The sequence below is a fragment of the Oncorhynchus keta genome, chromosome 20 (genome assembly GCF_023373465.1).
Source record: "Oncorhynchus keta strain PuntledgeMale-10-30-2019 chromosome 20, Oket_V2, whole genome shotgun sequence".
NCBI lineage: Eukaryota > Metazoa > Chordata > Actinopteri > Salmoniformes > Salmonidae > Oncorhynchus > Oncorhynchus keta.
This window is the reverse complement of record NC_068440.1, coordinates 16,957,614-16,974,536: the sequence shown is the minus strand read 5'-3', so window position 1 is coordinate 16,974,536 and position 16,923 is coordinate 16,957,614. Positions and strand designations below refer to the sequence as shown.

Genomic DNA, 16,923 nt, shown 5'->3' with positions numbered 1-16,923 from the left:
GGTGGGGTTGGAGTCGTGTTGCTGAATCAAGGCTCGTTACCATCACAGCGTTCCTCTGGGACCATGATGTCAGGGCAGAAATGGGGGGACGTGGATAGAGGAGGGAACCAAAGGGAGGTAAAGTTATGATGAGGGAGGAGGTAGATGGCAATGAGAGGTGAATTAAGGAGGAGGAGGAGGAGGAGGAGGGAGGAGCAAAGGAGGTGGTAACAACAAGGGTATTGACAGAGGAGAGTACAGGGTGTGATATAAAGTACAGATAGATGGCTGTAATGCTACAGGCTAACAACCACTAAAGTATTTAATGGTGAATGGAGACTCATGGCAGAGAGCCTCTATGATATGACTTTTATCTTTGGATATTACTCCCAGAATGACTTTAGCTTATATCAGTATCTGATAAAGAAATAGTTTGGTCGTATCAGTTTAATCAGTTTTACACAGGGTTGTAGAGATAAAAAATACAATGTCCATTTGTTTAGCTACCAACATTGGGTGGTTGAAATCGTAATTCCAATCTGGACGCTTTACTCTGATCCTGACATTATTACACCAACATCCACTTTAATATTACAGCAAAAGACAAGTCAGCTGCCATTTTGAACTTCTGGCATGGCGAGGTCCAGATGCCATGTTAACTCCTGGCAGTGTGGGCTCTAATCTGAACACATCCCCAGGGCTTTTTTAGTGGCACTAAATTCAGCTCAATCACAACATGACAGGTCTCTTTAGTGGTCCGGAATAGAATCTGCATTTAATAGCAGGTACATTATCTGAAAGGAATGTCTCTCAACTGTTACAACCCAAAGGAAGAGACAAACACAGTGATTGCAGGGATTTAGGAACACATTTGTACCCCACCTGTCGCCTGTGGTTGATTAGCTCATGATTTTATTAGTCCGAGCAGTCTCTCCCCACCCCGAAAGACTGGCAGGAACTCTCCCTTCCTCCTCCCTACTCTTTGTCATTCACGAGAGTCATTGAATGCAGGTCTGGTGGTAGCAGGGAGGAACTGTGTTTACATAGGGAATGAACCATTGTGCTCTGGGTCATTCATTCCAATTCCCAACTGGGGGACAGCTGTTAACGTTGCACAAAGCATGAATGGAGTCAATCAATATTCTAGAGCTACAAATGGTCACCATGTAGACCAGCAGGACAGTCACAATGGAAGAGCATAATCACCATGGCAGCAGGTGTTTATCCCCTCTAGAGCAGGCTAAGTGGTATAGAGTAGCAGGACTCTGTCAGTCTCAATAATCTAAGGTAAGAGGTACCGGAGCGGTACTGGAGCAAGCAGTACCGGAACAAGCGGTACCGGAGCAGTACTGGAGCAAGCGGTACCGGAGCGGTACTGGAGCAAGAGGTACCGGAGCGGTACTGGAGCAAGCGGTACCGGAGCGGTACTGGAGCAAGCGGTACCAGAGCAAGCGGTACCGGAGCGATACTGGAGCAAGCGGTACCGGAGCAAGCGGTACCGGAGCGGTACTGGAGCAAGCGGTACCGGAGCAAGAGGTACCGGAGCGGTACTGGAGCAAGCGGTACCGGAGCAAGAGGTACCGGAGCAGTACTGGAGCAAGCGGTACCGGAACAAGCGGTACCGGAACAAGAGGTACCGGAGCAGTACTAGAGCAAGCGGTACCGGAGCAAGCAGTACCGGAACAAGAGGTACCGGAGCAGTACTGGAGCAAGCGGTACCGGAACAAGTGGTACCGGAACAAGAGGTACCGGAGCAGTACTGGAACAAGCGGTACCGGAACAAGCGGTACCGGAACAAGAGGTACCGGAGCGGTACTGGAACAAGCGGTACTGGAGCAAGCGGTACCGGAACAAGAGGTACCGGAGCGGTACTGGAGCAAGCGGTACCAGAGCAAGAAGTACTGGAGCAAGCGGTACTGGAGCAAGCGGTACTGGAGCAAGCGGTACCGGAACAAGAGGTACCGGAGCGGTACTGGAGCAAGCGGTACCGGAGCAAGAAGTACCGGAGCGGTACTGGAGCAAGCGGTACTGGAGCAAGCGGTACCGGAACAAGAGGTACCGGAGCGGTACTGGAGCAAGCGGTACCGGAGCAGTACCGGAACAAGCGGTACCGGAGCAAGCGGTACCGGAACAAGCGGTACTGGAGCAAGAGGTACCGGAGCAGTACCGGAACAAGCGGTACCGGAGCAAGCGGTACCGGAACAAGCGGTACTGGAGCAAGCGGTACCGGAGCAGTACCGGAACAAGCGGTACTGGAGCAAGCGGTACCGGAACAATCGGTACCGGAGCGGTACTGGAGCAAGCGGTACCGGAGCAAGCGTACCGGAGCAGTACTGGGGCGGGCAGCGTAGCCTAGTGGTTAGAGCGTTGGACTAGTAACCGGAAGGTTGCGAGTTCAAACCCCCGAGCTGACAAGGTACAAATCTGTCGTTCTGCCCCTGAACAGGCAGTTAACCCACTGTTCCCAGGCCGTCATTGAAAATAAGAATATGTTCTTAACTGACTTGCCTGGTTAAATAAAGGTAAAAAAAAAAAAAAAAAAAAAAAAAAGCAGTACCGGAGTGGTACTGGAGCAAGCGGTACCGAACAAGAGGTACTGGAGCGGTACTGGAGCAAGCGGTACCGGAACAAGCGGTACCGGAGCAAGCGGTACCGGAACAAGCAGTACCGGAGTGGTACTGGAACAACCGTACCGGAACAAGCGGTACCGGAGCGGTACTGGAGCAAGTGGTACTGGAGCAAGCGGTACCGGAACAAGAGGTACTGGAGCGGTACTGGAGCAAGCGGTACCGGAACAAGCGGTACTGGAGCAAGCGGTACCGGAGCAAACGGTACCGGAGAGGTACTGGAGGAAGCGGTACTGGAACAAGCGGTACCGGAACAAGAGGTACCGGATCAGTACTGGAGCAAGCGGTACTGGAACAAGCGGTACCGGAACAAGAGGTACCGGAGCGGTACTGGAGCAAGCAGTACCGGAACAAGAGGTACCGGAGCAGTACTGGAGCAAGCGGTACCGGAACAAGCGGTACCGGAACAAGAGGTACCGGAGCGGTACTGGAGCAAGCGGTACTGGAGCAAGCAGTACCGGAACAAGAGGTACCGGAGCCGTAGTGGAGCAAGCAGTAACGGAACAAGCGTACAGGAGCAGTACTGGAGCAAGCAGTACCGGAGTGGTACTGGAGCAAGCAGTACTGGAGCAAGCGGTACCGGAACAAGCGGTACTGGAGCGGTACTGGAGCAAGCGGTACTGGAGCAAGCGGTACCGGAACAAGAGGTTCCCGGAGCAGTACTGGAGCAAGTGGTACCGGAACAAGAGGTACTGGAGCGGTACTGGAGCAAGCGGTACTGGAGCAAGCGTACAGGAGCAGTACTGGAGCAAGCAGTACCGGAGTGGTACCGGAGCAAGCGGTACCGGAACAAGCGGTACTGGAGCAAGCGGTACCGGAGCAGTACCGGAACAAGCCGTACCGGAGCGGTACTGGAGCAAGCGGTACCGGAGCAAGCGTACAGGAGCAGTACTGGAGCAAGCAGTACAGGAGTGGTACTGGAGCAAGCGGTACCGGAACAAGAGGTACTGGAGCGGTACTGGAGCAAGCGGTACTGGAGCAAGCGTACAGGAGCAGTACTGGAGCAAGCAGTACCGGAGTGGTACCGGAGCAAGCGGTACCGGAACAAGCGGTACTGGAGCAAGCGGTACCGGAGCAGTACCGGAACAAGCGGTACTGGAGCAAGCGGTACCGGAACAAGCGGTACTGGAGCAAGAGGTACCGGAGCAGTACCAGAACAAGCGGTACTGGAGCAAGCGGTACCGGAGCAGTACCGGAACAAGCGGTACTGGAGCAAGCGGTACCGGAACAATCGGTACCGGAGCGGTACTGGAGCAACCGGTACCGGAACAAGCGGTACCGGAGCGGTACTGGAGCAAGTGGTACTGGAGCAAGCGTTACCGGAACAAGCGGTACTGGAGCAAGCGGTACCGGAGCAAGCGGTACCGGAGAGGTACTGGAGGAAGCGGTACTGGAACAAGCGATACCGGAGCGGTACTGGAGCAAGCGGTACCGGAGCGGTACTGGAGCAAGCGGTACCGGAACAAGCGTACCGGATTAGTACTGGAGCAAGCAGTACCGGAGGGGTACTGGAGCAAGCGGTACCGGAACAAGCGGTACTGGAGCAAGCGGTACCGGAGCAAGCGGTACCGGAGAGGTACTGGAGCAAGCGGTACCGGAACATGCGGTACCGGAGCGGTACTGGAGGAAGCGGTACTGGAACAAGCGATACCGGAGCGGTACTGGAGCAAGCGGTACCGGAACAAGCGTACCGGATTAGTACTGGAGCAAGCAGTACCGGAGGGGTACTGGAGCAAGCGGTACTGGAACAAGCGGTACCGGAGCGGTACTTGAGCAAGCGGTACTGGAACCAGCGGTACCGGAGCGGTACTGGAGCAAGCGGTACCGGAGCAGTACTGGAGCAAGCGCTACCGGAACAAGCGTACCGGATTAGTACTGGAGCAAGCAGTACCGGAAGGGTACTGGAGCAAGCGGTACTGGAACAAGCGGTACCGGAGCGGTACTGGAGCAAGCGGTACCGGAACAAGCGGTACTGGAGCGGTACTTGAGCAAGCGGTACTGGAACCAGCGGTACCGGAGCGGTACTGGAGCAAGCGGTACTGGAACCAGCGGTACCGGAGCGGTACTGGAGCAAGCGGTACTGGAACCAGCGGTACCGGAGCGGTACTGGAGCAAGCGGTACTGGAACAAGCGGTACTGGAGCGGTACTGGAGCAAGCGGTACTGGAACCAGCGGTACTGGAGCGGTACTGGAGCAAGCGGTACTGGAGCGGCACTGGAGCAAGCGGTACTGGAACAAGCGGTACTGGAGCGGTACTGGAGCAAGCGGTACTGGAACCAGCGGTACCGGAGCGGTACTGGAGCAAGCGGTACTGGAACAAGCGGTACTGGAGCGGTACTGGAGCAAGCGGTACTGGAACAAGCGGTACTGGAGCGGTACTGGAGCAAGCGGTACCGGAGCGGTACTGGAGCAAGCGGTACCGGAACAAGCGTACCGGATTAGTACTGGAGCAAGCAGTACCGGAGGGGTACTGGAGCAAGCGGTACTGGAACAAGCGGTACCGGAGCGGTACTTGAGCAAGCGGTACTGGAACCAGCGGTACCGGAGCGGTACTGGAGCAAGCGGTACCGGAGCAGTACTGGAGCAAGCGCTACCGGAACAAGCGTACCGGATTAGTACTGGAGCAAGCAGTACCGGAAGGGTACTGGAGCAAGCGGTACTGGAACAAGCGGTACCGGAGCGGTACTGGAGCAAGCGGTACCGGAACAAGCGGTACTGGAGCGGTACTTGAGCAAGCGGTACTGGAACCAGCGGTACCGGAGCGGTACTGGAGCAAGCGGTACCGGAGCGGTACTGGAGCAAGCGGTACCGGAACCAGCGGTACCGGAGCGGTACTGGAGCAAGCGGTACTGGAACAAGCGGTACTGGAGCGGTACTGGAGCAAGCGGTACTGGAACCAGCGGTACTGGAGCGGTACTGGAGCAAGCGGTACTGGAGCGGCACTGGAGCAAGCGGTACTGGAACAAGCGGTACTGGAGCGGTACTGGAGCAAGCGGTACTGGAACCAGCGGTACCGGAGCGGTACTGGAGCAAGCGGTACTGGAACAAGCGGTACCGGAGCGGTACTGGAGCAAGCGGTACCGGAACAAGCGGTACTGGAGCGGTACTTGAGCAAGCGGTACTGGAACCAGCGGTACCGGAGCGGTACTGGAGCAAGCGGTACCGGAGCGGTACTGGAGCAAGCGGTACCGGAACAAGCGGTACCGGAGCGGTACCGGGGCAAGCGGTACTGGAACAAGCGGTACCGGAGCGGTACTGGAGCAAGCGGTACTGGAGCAAGCGGTACTGGAGCAAGCGGTACTGGAACAAGCGGTACCGGAGCGGTACTTGAGCAAGCGGTACCGGAGCGCCACGTCTAGGTCCAAGAGGCTTTTAAACATTCTTCTATCCCCAAGCCATAAGAGTCCTGAACATCTAATCAAATGGGATACCCAGACTATTGGCATCCACCCCTCTTTTACACTGCTGCTACTCTCTGTTATTATCTATGCATATTTACTTTAATAACTCTACCTACATGTACATATTACCTCTATTACCTCGACACCGGTGCCCCCGCACATTGACTCTGTGTATAGCCTCCACATTGACTCTGTATATAACCTCCACATTGACTCTGTACATAGCCTCCACATTGACTCTGTATATAACCTCCACATTGACTCTGTATATAGCCTCCACATTGACTCTGTATATAGCCTCCACATTGACTCTGTATATAGCCTCCACATTGACTCTGTATATAGCCTCCACATTGACTCTGTATATAGCCTCCACATTGACTCTGTATATAGCCTCCACATTGACTCTGTATATAGCCTCCACATTGACTCTGTGTATAGCCTCCACATTGAGTCTGTGTATAGCCTCCACGTTGACTCTGTATATAGCCTCCACATTGACTCTGTATATAGCCTCCACATTGACTCTGTATATAGCCTCCACATTGACTCTGTGTATAGCCTCCACATTGACTCTGTGTATAGCCTCCACATTGACTCTGTATATAGCCTCCACATTGACTCTGTATATAGCCTCCACATTGACTCTGTGTATAGCCTCCACATTGACTCTGTATATAACCTCCACATTGACTCTGTATATAGCCTCCACGTTGACTCTGTATATAGCCTCCACGTTGACTCTGTATATAGCCTCCACATTGACTCTGTATACAGCCTCCACATTGACTCTGTGTATAGCCTCCACATTGACTCTGTATATAACCTCCACATTGACTCTGTGTATAGCCTCCACATTGACTCTGTATATAGCCTCCACATTGACTCTGTATATAACCTCCACATTGACTCTGTGTATAGCCTCCACATTGACTCTGTATATAGCCTCCACATTGACTCTGTATATAGCCTCCACATTGACTCTGTGTATAGCCTCCACATTGACTCTGTATATAACCTCCACATTGACTCTGTGTATAGCCTCCACATTGACTCTGTATATAGCCTCCACATTGACTCTGTGTATAGCCTCCACATTGACTCTGTATATAGCCTCCACATTGACTCTGTGTATAGCCTCCACATTGACTCTGTATATAACCTCCACATTGACTCTGTGTATAGCCTCCACATTGACTCTGTATATAACCTCCACATTGACTCTGTATATAACCTCCACATTGACTCTGTATATAGCCTCCACATTGACTCTGTGTATAGCCTCCACATTGACTCTGTATATAGCCTCCACATTGACTCTGTGTATAGCCTCCACATTGACTCTGTGTATAGCCTCCACATTGACTCTGTATATAACCTCCACATTGACTCTGTGTATAGCCTCCACATTGACTCTGTATATAACCTCCACATTGACTCTGTGTATAGCCTCCACATTGACACTGTGTATAGCCTCCACATTGACTCTGTCTGTATATAACCTCCACATTGACTCTGTGTATAGCCTCCACATTGACTCTGTATATAGACCCGCTATTGTTATTTTCTGCTGCTCTTTAATGATTTGTTATCCTTATCTCTTACTTTGTTAGGTCTTTTCTTAAAACGGCATTGTTGGCTAAGGACTTGTAAGTAAGCATTTCACTGTAAGGTACCTGTTGTATTCAGGCGCATGTGACAAATAACATTTGATTTGATTTAATAATTGAATGTATCGATGTAACTTGGATCAAGATGTTGTTATTGGTAGACCCTTCATTTCATTCATGTCAGAGACAATTCCCAATGTTTTTACTAAGATTTGTGCCAGACATTGATAATTGGCATCTCATGCAAAAGGCATGTTAAATATTTGAGCAAATAATGATTTGAGGCCATGTGAAAATAGTCTCTGGAGCCTGACTGCTTACTTCTCCCCTGCTTCATAGACTTTACGTTTCTCCAAGATTACCTGTATTTTGTATTGCTGTGTGAGAGTGAGGCTGTCTGACACAAAGCTTATATGGAGTGAGCGACACACACACACACACACACACACACACACACACACACACACACACACACACACACACACACACACACACACACACACACACACACACAGTGTGATGCCAAGCTGACGCTGCCAGTCTCCGCCCCATCAGCGGAGGAATGATGTCATTTGTCTGCCTCCTCGGTTCTGTGTGTTTGTGCGTGTGTGTGTGTATGTGTGTGTGGATGAGGGCCGTGTTCACAGCCTTGTGATTTGTCTCTGGACAAAGGATGAAGTCACTTTCAAGCATGGCTCTGGTGGAGAAGAGGAGGAGGAAGAGGGGAGGACGGGTGGAGGAGGACGGGGAGGAGGAAGAGAGGGGAGGAGGGGAGCGCAAATAATCAAACCTGCAGATATTTCATGAATGCCTTTTTGATAAGAATACCTTCCCCTGCTGAGCCTCCTGAAAAGGAGGCTCAGCAGGAAAACACATCCTAACAACAACCTTGTTTTTAGTGGTATGATCCTGTTTTTGACTTGTCTTGTACCCACCCCCCTATTATCTTCCCAGTTGGAATCTTCCAGACACTTGTATGAGAGGATTAGGGCCTACGCATCAGCCATCATTCAGAACTATGTTTTGGTGACGCTCACCCAAACACAGGATTGGCTGAGGAGTGAGCAACAGTCTCTAATTTGTTTTGAAAAGGGCACCGAACACAAGTCTGACCAATAAATATGGCTGTCAGTTACTAGGTGGACTTTATGAGAGGTTACATGGACATCCCATCCACTGGTGTTCTGGTGCATGAAGTGATCAATTGCCTGTGTCTCTAGTATCAACTGTGAATAGTCCTGCTACTGGACTATTCACGTCATATTCACAAAATGTAACCACAAAGAAACCTCTCTCTCTCTCAATTCAATTCAATTCAATTCAATTCAAGGGCTTTATCTCTCTCTCTCTGTCTCGGTCGTCTGCTGCTTCCCTTTACCTTCTCTATCCTCTCTATGTTCCCCTCTCTCTCTCTCTGTCTTCTGCTGCTTCCCTTTACCTTCTCTATCCTCTCTATGTTCACCCCTCTCTCTCTCGGTTTTCTGCTGCTTCCCTTTACCTTCTCTATCCTCTCTATGATCCCCCCCCTCTCTCTCTCTCTCTCTCTCTCTCTCTCTGTCTTCTGCTGCTTCCCTTTACCTTCTCTATTCTCTCTCTCTCTCTCTCTCTCTCTCTCTCTCTCTCTTCTGCTGCTTCCCTTTACCTTCCCTATCCTCTGTTTCTCCCCCCCCCCCCTCTCTCTCCTCCCTCTCTTTTTCCTTCTTCCTCCCGAGGCAGTGCTGGGAATGGATGGCACGTTGAGCTACACGTGATAAGGCTGCTCCACTCTACTTTGCTCTGAACAGGCTGGCATACACACACTCTCTGACCTTCTCATCGTCTCCATGGCCCCAGTGCCAGCCTGATCAACTGTTCTAGATCTCCTTCTTTCTCTCACTCTCTCTCTCTGCCTGTCTGTCTGTGTCTCTCTCTGTCGCCATCTCTCTTAGCCCCTCTGTCTGTCTGAATTCTAGATCATCCTCTCATACAATCTTATCAGACATGCCCTGGTAATGCAGAGTGGTGATGCAGCAATCCTGGTTCTACACCATAGACTTAGGGATGGGAGGGAGGGAGGGATGGGAGGGGAAAACATTGAGTTTATATCAAATAGTATTGGAAAGCTTGACTAAGATCTGTTAGTTACATTACTTTAATCTGATAGTAATTGAACCACAATGCATTTCATAAAATCCATTAGTCAATTTCCTCAATCTGCCTCTGTATTTGTTTATGGTTTAATCACATCTATTAGTTCCATTACTGCAACTTAATGTAGACAGAGTGCCTTCTCTTCCCTCTTCTCATGTTGCGTGAAGACTGGCCGACATTTTCTATGATGTAGTCGTTTCGAGTTAGCGCTGGTGTAGTCATAGATTCTTGGACATCTGATAACTGATCAACTTTTATTTGGAGAAGTGTCAGTGCCCTAGTAATCGTACACTTACATGACCATTACATCTCTCCTCTCAGTCTTAGTACTGATAGTCTCCATCCCAGGCTGCTTATCTTGCCCGCACACACAACATGGATATCCCCGGAGTTAAAAATGGGACAATGCTTTGCTCCACTCTTTACTGCAGAGACACAGGCAACTCCTCAAATATGAATGTGTCCCTTTGGCTTGGGAGGATCAATACAATACACTGGGGCAAGGCTTCACCCTGGTTACCTAGCAACAAGTTACATGGCAACGGCACAGGCGAGGGACTTAGGTGGTGTGGCAGAGAGAGGAGGAGGAGGATCTAGCTTGGCACTAGCTGTTATTATAGGTGATAGATGGGTGATGTTTTAATTGTTGTCTGTATTTTGTAAGGCTGTGTTGGCTGATGTAATCAAGGCAGGCAGGCAGGCAGGCGGGCGGGCGGGCGGGCGGGCAGGCAGGAGGGCAGGCAGGCAGGCAGGCAGAAAATAGAGGTGTTAGATCCTAGCAGAACATATTCACTTTCTAGACTAGAGCAATCATCAGGACAGCACAGGGTGTGTCAGCAACTCAACACTCAGCATCCAACCATTTTCATTGGTTGTGATGAAAATTATATTTGATGGATTGGGGGCGTACCATGCATGTGCAGTAGTAGTCTAACATGCTCTAGGTCTTTGACAGTCAATGAGTTAAGACAGAAAATATTTGTGTTTGATCTGGTTACGCCTATTATTCCAGACAATGTCTTCTTTGTGCCCCAGACATAACAAAGAGACTCTCACATCAAGCCAACATGCTGAAGTTTGGATGGTTAGTGAGGAAATGGTTCCCCCTGGTGGACATACAGTACTATATTATATTACACAACCACACAGCATCACTGACAAGCTGCTTGTGATGTCTTTGGAACCAGTTAGGTCCAGTGGGTGTTTTACTAAAATAATGACATTTTCCAACTAGGTATCTAGGTGATCCAATAAACATTCCAATATGCTCAACAGAATGTTACTCCTGGGTTTGCAGCAGGACTGAAGTTGTAGAACCATCGCTGGCGTCGAAAGAAAACACCCAACACCAATAATCTAGGGAAAGCTTTGTGGATTTATTATGGCATGTTGCCTACCCACCTGACAGAATCGACATGTGGAATTCTGCTAACGAAAATGTACTGCACATACCACCACTGAGAACAGATGACACTACGAGACACACCTCAGATTTTCCCTCCCCATAGAATAAACATTTACCTTGAGTTATCACATGAACGATTCCAGTAATCAGTGCAGTGCATTACGAATTAGAGCCTCAGCTGCTTGCGTTTGAGACAAAACCACACATAGATACCCACAGCCCAAACATTTCATAGAAAGACGATTGATAAGACAGAATGTTCAGTCTCTTGTGTTGTATAGTGAATGTTTATTCACTATACGAATATATACATATAGTAATTAAACTCTTCCATGTGTAATAGCACAATATATACAACAGCAGTGTAATAACTGGTATTATGTACTGTGTTAAACAGTATATATATATATATATATATTGGCATTACTAAGTACTGTATATGTCGGTCCTTCTGTTCACCGTGCATCTGGTCCTCAGTGTTCATATTCAAACTGTATCATCAGTCAGTTGCGATCATGCATTTCTAGCTCTATTGTTTTGATGAGTAAGAGATAGAAGTCCTCTCAGACCGGCAGCGTAGTGCAGGCACGGACTGGCCATAGGGCAGTTCGGGAAAATGCCAGATGGTCCATCTTTAGCCAAGTGGGCTTGTCTACATTGTTGTTGTTTTTTTAAACGCAGAATGACCATTATTTGGCTAACAATAGGAGCCTCCAGGGAAAATAAGTGCCTGTGTGTTACAAATGCCGGGGCTGATTTATGGTCCCAGTCCATCCATGGCTGAGTGGAGCAGAAGGAGGCAGAAAGGATGCTGCCATCTCCAGACGTGATGCAACACTTTGGTGGCGGTGTTGCTTGGTGCTTGCTCCCATGCCCAGACCACAGGCATATGCCGACCACACTGGGAAACATGTGCACAAGCGTTCCATCTCCAAGGCCTTGCTGTGGGCGTGGGTGGTATTCGTCTTTGAGCGTATACGTCGGTAACATTGCATTTAGTATTGTTCTGGTTAGAAATGTGACATTCCTCTGTGCTGTACACACCTGGTCGGCACGTCTTCTACTAAACAAAACAAAAAATAGGTGTTTACATGTATGTGTCAATGGCCCAAATACTGTTGAAAAACACTTCACACAGAGCTATAGAACACAACACAACAGGTTTCCATGTAAACTGCTACCAGGCACATTTCAGAGGAGTCTGGGAAAACAGAAAGCCTTTTAACGAAAGACAGCCTTGAGCTGAATAGATTAACACAACAGCAGTTGTCACATGCTGTTTTTTTCAACCATGACACCAATGTTACAAGAGTGTATCCACCCTTATGTTATTCTAGCCAGTGTGTTTCCATAGCTATTGCGCTGACACTGAGGACTTGTGAAGAGCAGAATTCAAAAACTGCTGCACAATCCAAACAGCAGCTTGGTGAGAAGGTGTTAAAGTTCACAGTGAGCCATTGTTATGGAAATGCCATCTGAGAAGTACCAGCGGCCTGGCTCCGGCTCCAAGTGAGTGCAGGTCCACTGGAGCCATGGTTCAGTGAGACACGGGTGCCGGCCCACGTAGATGGAAACAGAGAAAGTCTGAGCCGGGATGAATCCGGGATAGAAATACACCAACAGCAGAGGAGTGTTTTAACAGTACATGGTTGGCAGTGAGAAACCATTTTAGGTTGATGTCAGGAATGTTTAAAAGACAAGGATTGGATTGTCCAACCTACTCATAACATTAGCATCAGCTTCTAGCTAACCTTTGCAAACAAACACATCAACACTTCAGGTCACAAACACATCAGTCATTGTCTTCATCTCAAGCCATTAGCATGATAGCCCCATTGGTTGTCATCAAAACCACTAACAACGTTTAGAAACCCATATCTGCCGTACACACCGCGCTGCCATCCGCATTAAAGTCTCAGATTGGAATTCATACTTACATCAAATGTCTGTGTGAAAGAGGTAGCCAGCTGCCCCTTGTTACAGTTAACCCAGTCGCCCCTCGTTCTTCAAACATTTCTAGTACATTATCCCCTTATATGTTCCAGAACAATCAGAAAGCTCAGAACCCCTAGAGGCCATCCGCCCATCTTCCGACCTGTTATAGACATCAGCAGGACATTTGACATTTTTTTTCAATTGAGAGTTCTCCGTTTTGCACAGCAGTATATAATCAGCGTATGTCCTTTGTTTCTCATGGCAGTGTGTGTGGGAGTAGAGGTGATCTGTCCACCCGCACACACACACCAACGCTCTTCTTAAGTCTTTTCAGATTGTGTGATAGAGACGGTTCTCTGTCCATCCTTCTAACCTTCTCTCACACCCTTTCTCTGCTCATCACTCACTGTCTGCAGCTCAGTTGCTGTTCAAACGGGCCCACCACTCCTTCATGGGTCTTTCTGTATCGTCCTACCCATCCATTCCTCTCCTACAGTTATCTCATCAGCCTCACAAGAGGTAAACATTGGGGCTAGTTAGACCCCCACCAGGCAGCCTTATGATCCCTCATTCTCCTCAGAGCTCTCTGGAGGGGGTGGGGCCTCCTCCGCCGTGGGAGACTGGGCTTCTCCCTGAACATCTAGACACAGAGAGACAGACACATAGGACTGCAGTTAGTTATCATTTCTCACCTAATTTCATCTTTATTTAACCAGGAAAGACCCGTGGGGTTAAAAGGCTCTTTGCGAAGACAGCCTGGAACCTGGCCACGAGACAGTGGTTGTGTGGTGGAGCTTCATGGATTTGAGTCAGGCTGAGCTAACCCACCTGTGAGGTTGAGCTCGGCCAGTTTGAGTGGAAGGTCAGTGGGGTTGACCCCAGCCGGTGACCCCAGGATGTCAGGTAGGGCGTTCCTTCTCCCCGAGCGACCCGAGGATGCAAAGTCCAGCTTGGGCTCTACCACTTCCGTCATCTCCTCAGGATCAGAGACCCTGCAACTGCTGCCTGGGAGAGGGGGAAGAGAGAGGCAGTAAATCAATTATATATTCACACCCAAAAGTTCTACTGCTCAGATCACATGGTCAGGATCAACTCTTTTCTAGTGCCGCTTTTGTCCACTGGGGGGAGTCCTTGTACTATCGTCACAACAGATTTCTCACTTGTTTTTTGCACAGCTAAAGTATTTATTTCTATTTGTGTCAACAACTAAAAACAGATAAAACCTCATAGGCCATTTACTTTGTAATGTTCCACCTCAGAAAGCACAGGGCTGTTTTCATCAGACATCATGCAGTTCAGATGGCCCTGATCCGTTTGCTAGTTTCATCTGGAGCATGGCTGGACACAAGAACAGCTTTCTCTCTGTACATACTGGCTGCCTGTCTGTCTGTCTTTTGTCATGGTGACTGCTGTAGTTCTGTTTTGCATGCTCTGGGCTACACGAGTGACAGGCAGAATTACATCCCATGTCTCACACTCTTAACGCACACAAGACACACCTGGGTTGGGCTCAATTCAGAATTTTGGAATTGACTCCCATTCAACTCATGAGTTGAAATTCAAATTAAATTGGCCATACCCCGCAGGATGCAGAATTTGAATATGAGTGGCCGGAAGAATTATTTAATTCAGTGCAGTTAAAATAAATTACAATCTGTCACATATACTCCCTCTCCGGCCTCTAGTTCATCAGGCTGCTGATTATCCCACACACCTGTCACCATCGTCTCGCGCAGCTGTGACTCATGACACTCACCTGGACTCCATCACCTGCTTGATTATCTTCCCTACATCTGTCACTCCCCTTGGTTCTAACCTCAGGTGTTATTGACTCTGTTTTCATTTTGGTGCCTTGTTTGTGTTTCATGTTCATTGTATTTTATTTATTAAAAACACTCACTCCCTGAATTTGCTTCCTGACTCACACACACACACACCCTCTTTTAACCTTAGAATAACTAATTATATTTCCACCAACCATTTAATTCGTTAGGCTTCTTTTTGAAGGCCTCAGGGTCAACGTCGAGATTAAACAAATGGGACATTTAGTATTTTACCCATATTGAACAAAATGTAAGTGATTCATGAAATATAATAATGTAGAATATTCGCATACAGGTTTTGTTTTCCTTGATCATTTATTTTAACAGTTTGACCTGAAAATCAACTGATTCAACAATATTGTATGTTCGTGTATACAACAACCTGTTTGATGTACAAGATTTATTAGGTACACCACCCTGTTCACGAAAATGGGTCACTCTTTTTAGCGATCCATTTCACGCTGTATAAAGCAGGAATCGAGTCATTCAGTTAATGTTTGACTGAACGTTAGAATGGGCCAAACAAGTGATCTAAGCGACTTTGAGCATGGTATGGCATGGCATGGTATGGCATGGCATGGCATGGCATGGCATGGCATGGCATGGTCTGGCATGGTATGGCATGGTATGGCATGGCATGGTATGGTATGGTATGGTATGGTATGGTATGGCATGGTATGGTATGGCATGGTATGGTATGGTATGGTATGGTATGGTCTGGTATGGCATGATCGTCGGTGCCAGGTGCGCCAGTTCCAGTATCTAGGGTTGATTGAGAATGGTGTGACAAACAAAAACTTCCAGTCGGCGGCAGTCCTGTGGATGAAAACAGCTCCTTGATGAGAGGTCAAAGGAGAATGGAAAAACATCGTGCAAGCTAACAGGTGGGCCACAAACATGCAAATAACGGTGCAGTACAACAGTGGGCTGTAGAACGGCATCTCGGAACGCATCGGTCCTTGTCACGGATGGGCTATGGCAGCAGACGACCACACCGTGTTCCACTCCTATCAGCTAAAAACAAGAAGAGTCAGCTCCAGAGGGCACACCATCATAAGGAAGGAGAATAAAAACATCCCCTGGTCTGACGAATCCCGGTTCCTGTTATGTCATGCTGATGGCAGAGTCAGGATTTGGCGTAAGCAGCATGAGCCCATGGCCCCATCCTGCCTGGTGTATATAGTTGTGGACAAAAGTTTTGAGAATTAATTTTCACAAAGTCTGCTGTCTCAGTTTGTATGATGGCAATTTGCATATACTCCAGAATGTTATGAAGAGTGATCAGATGAATTGCAATTAAATTGCAAAGTCCCTATGCCATGCAAATGAACTGAATCCCCAAAAACCATTTCCACTGCATTTCAGCCCTGCCACAAAAGGACCAGCTGACATCATGTAAGTGATTATCTTGTTAACACAGGTGTAAATGTTGACAAGGTCCAGGCTGGAGGTCACTCTGTCATGCTGACTGAGTTCAAATAACAGACTGGAAGCTTCAAAAGGAGAGTGGTGCTTGGAATCATTGTTCTTCCTCTGTCAACCATGGTTACCTGCAAAGAAACACGTGCCGTCATCATTGATTTGCACAAAAAGAGCTTCACAGGGAAGGATATTGTTGCCAGTAAGATTGCACCTAAATCAACCATTTCTAGGATCATCAAGAACTTCAAGGAGAGCGGTTCAATTGTTGTGAAGAAGGCTTCAGGGCGCCCAAGAAAGTCCAGCAACCGCCAGGGCCGTCTCCTACAGTTGATTCAGCTGCGGGATCGGGGCACCACCAGTACAGAGCTTGCTTAGGAATGTCAGCAGGCACGTGTGAGTGCACCTGCACGCACAGTGAGGCAAAGACTTGGAGGATGGCCTGGTGTCAAGAAGGGCAGCAAAGAAGCCACTTATCTCCAGGAAAAACATCAGGGACAGACTGATATTCTGCAGAAGGTACAGGGATTGGACTGCTGAGGACTGGGGTAAAGTCATTTTCTCTGATGAATCCCCTTTCAGATTGTTTGGGGC

General features: G+C 48.8%; 1 long non-coding RNA gene across 3 annotated transcripts; it reads right to left on the bottom strand.

Moving 5' to 3' along the window:
- Positions 1–11,102: 11,102 nt before the first annotated feature.
- On the bottom strand, positions 11,103–14,993 carry LOC118399479 (uncharacterized). Of its 3 annotated transcripts, none has more exons than XR_008072670.1 (3): positions 14,844–14,993; positions 13,916–14,092; positions 11,103–13,727 (listed from the first exon to the last, which is right to left on the bottom strand). It is a non-coding gene; the product is annotated as an uncharacterized LOC118399479 (long non-coding RNA). The 3 variants fall into 3 exon arrangements; XR_008072669.1 differs by lacking the exon at positions 14,844–14,993 and adding an exon at positions 14,587–14,779; XR_008072668.1 differs by lacking the exon at positions 14,844–14,993 and adding an exon at positions 14,327–14,575.
- Positions 14,994–16,923: the final 1,930 nt, after the last annotated feature.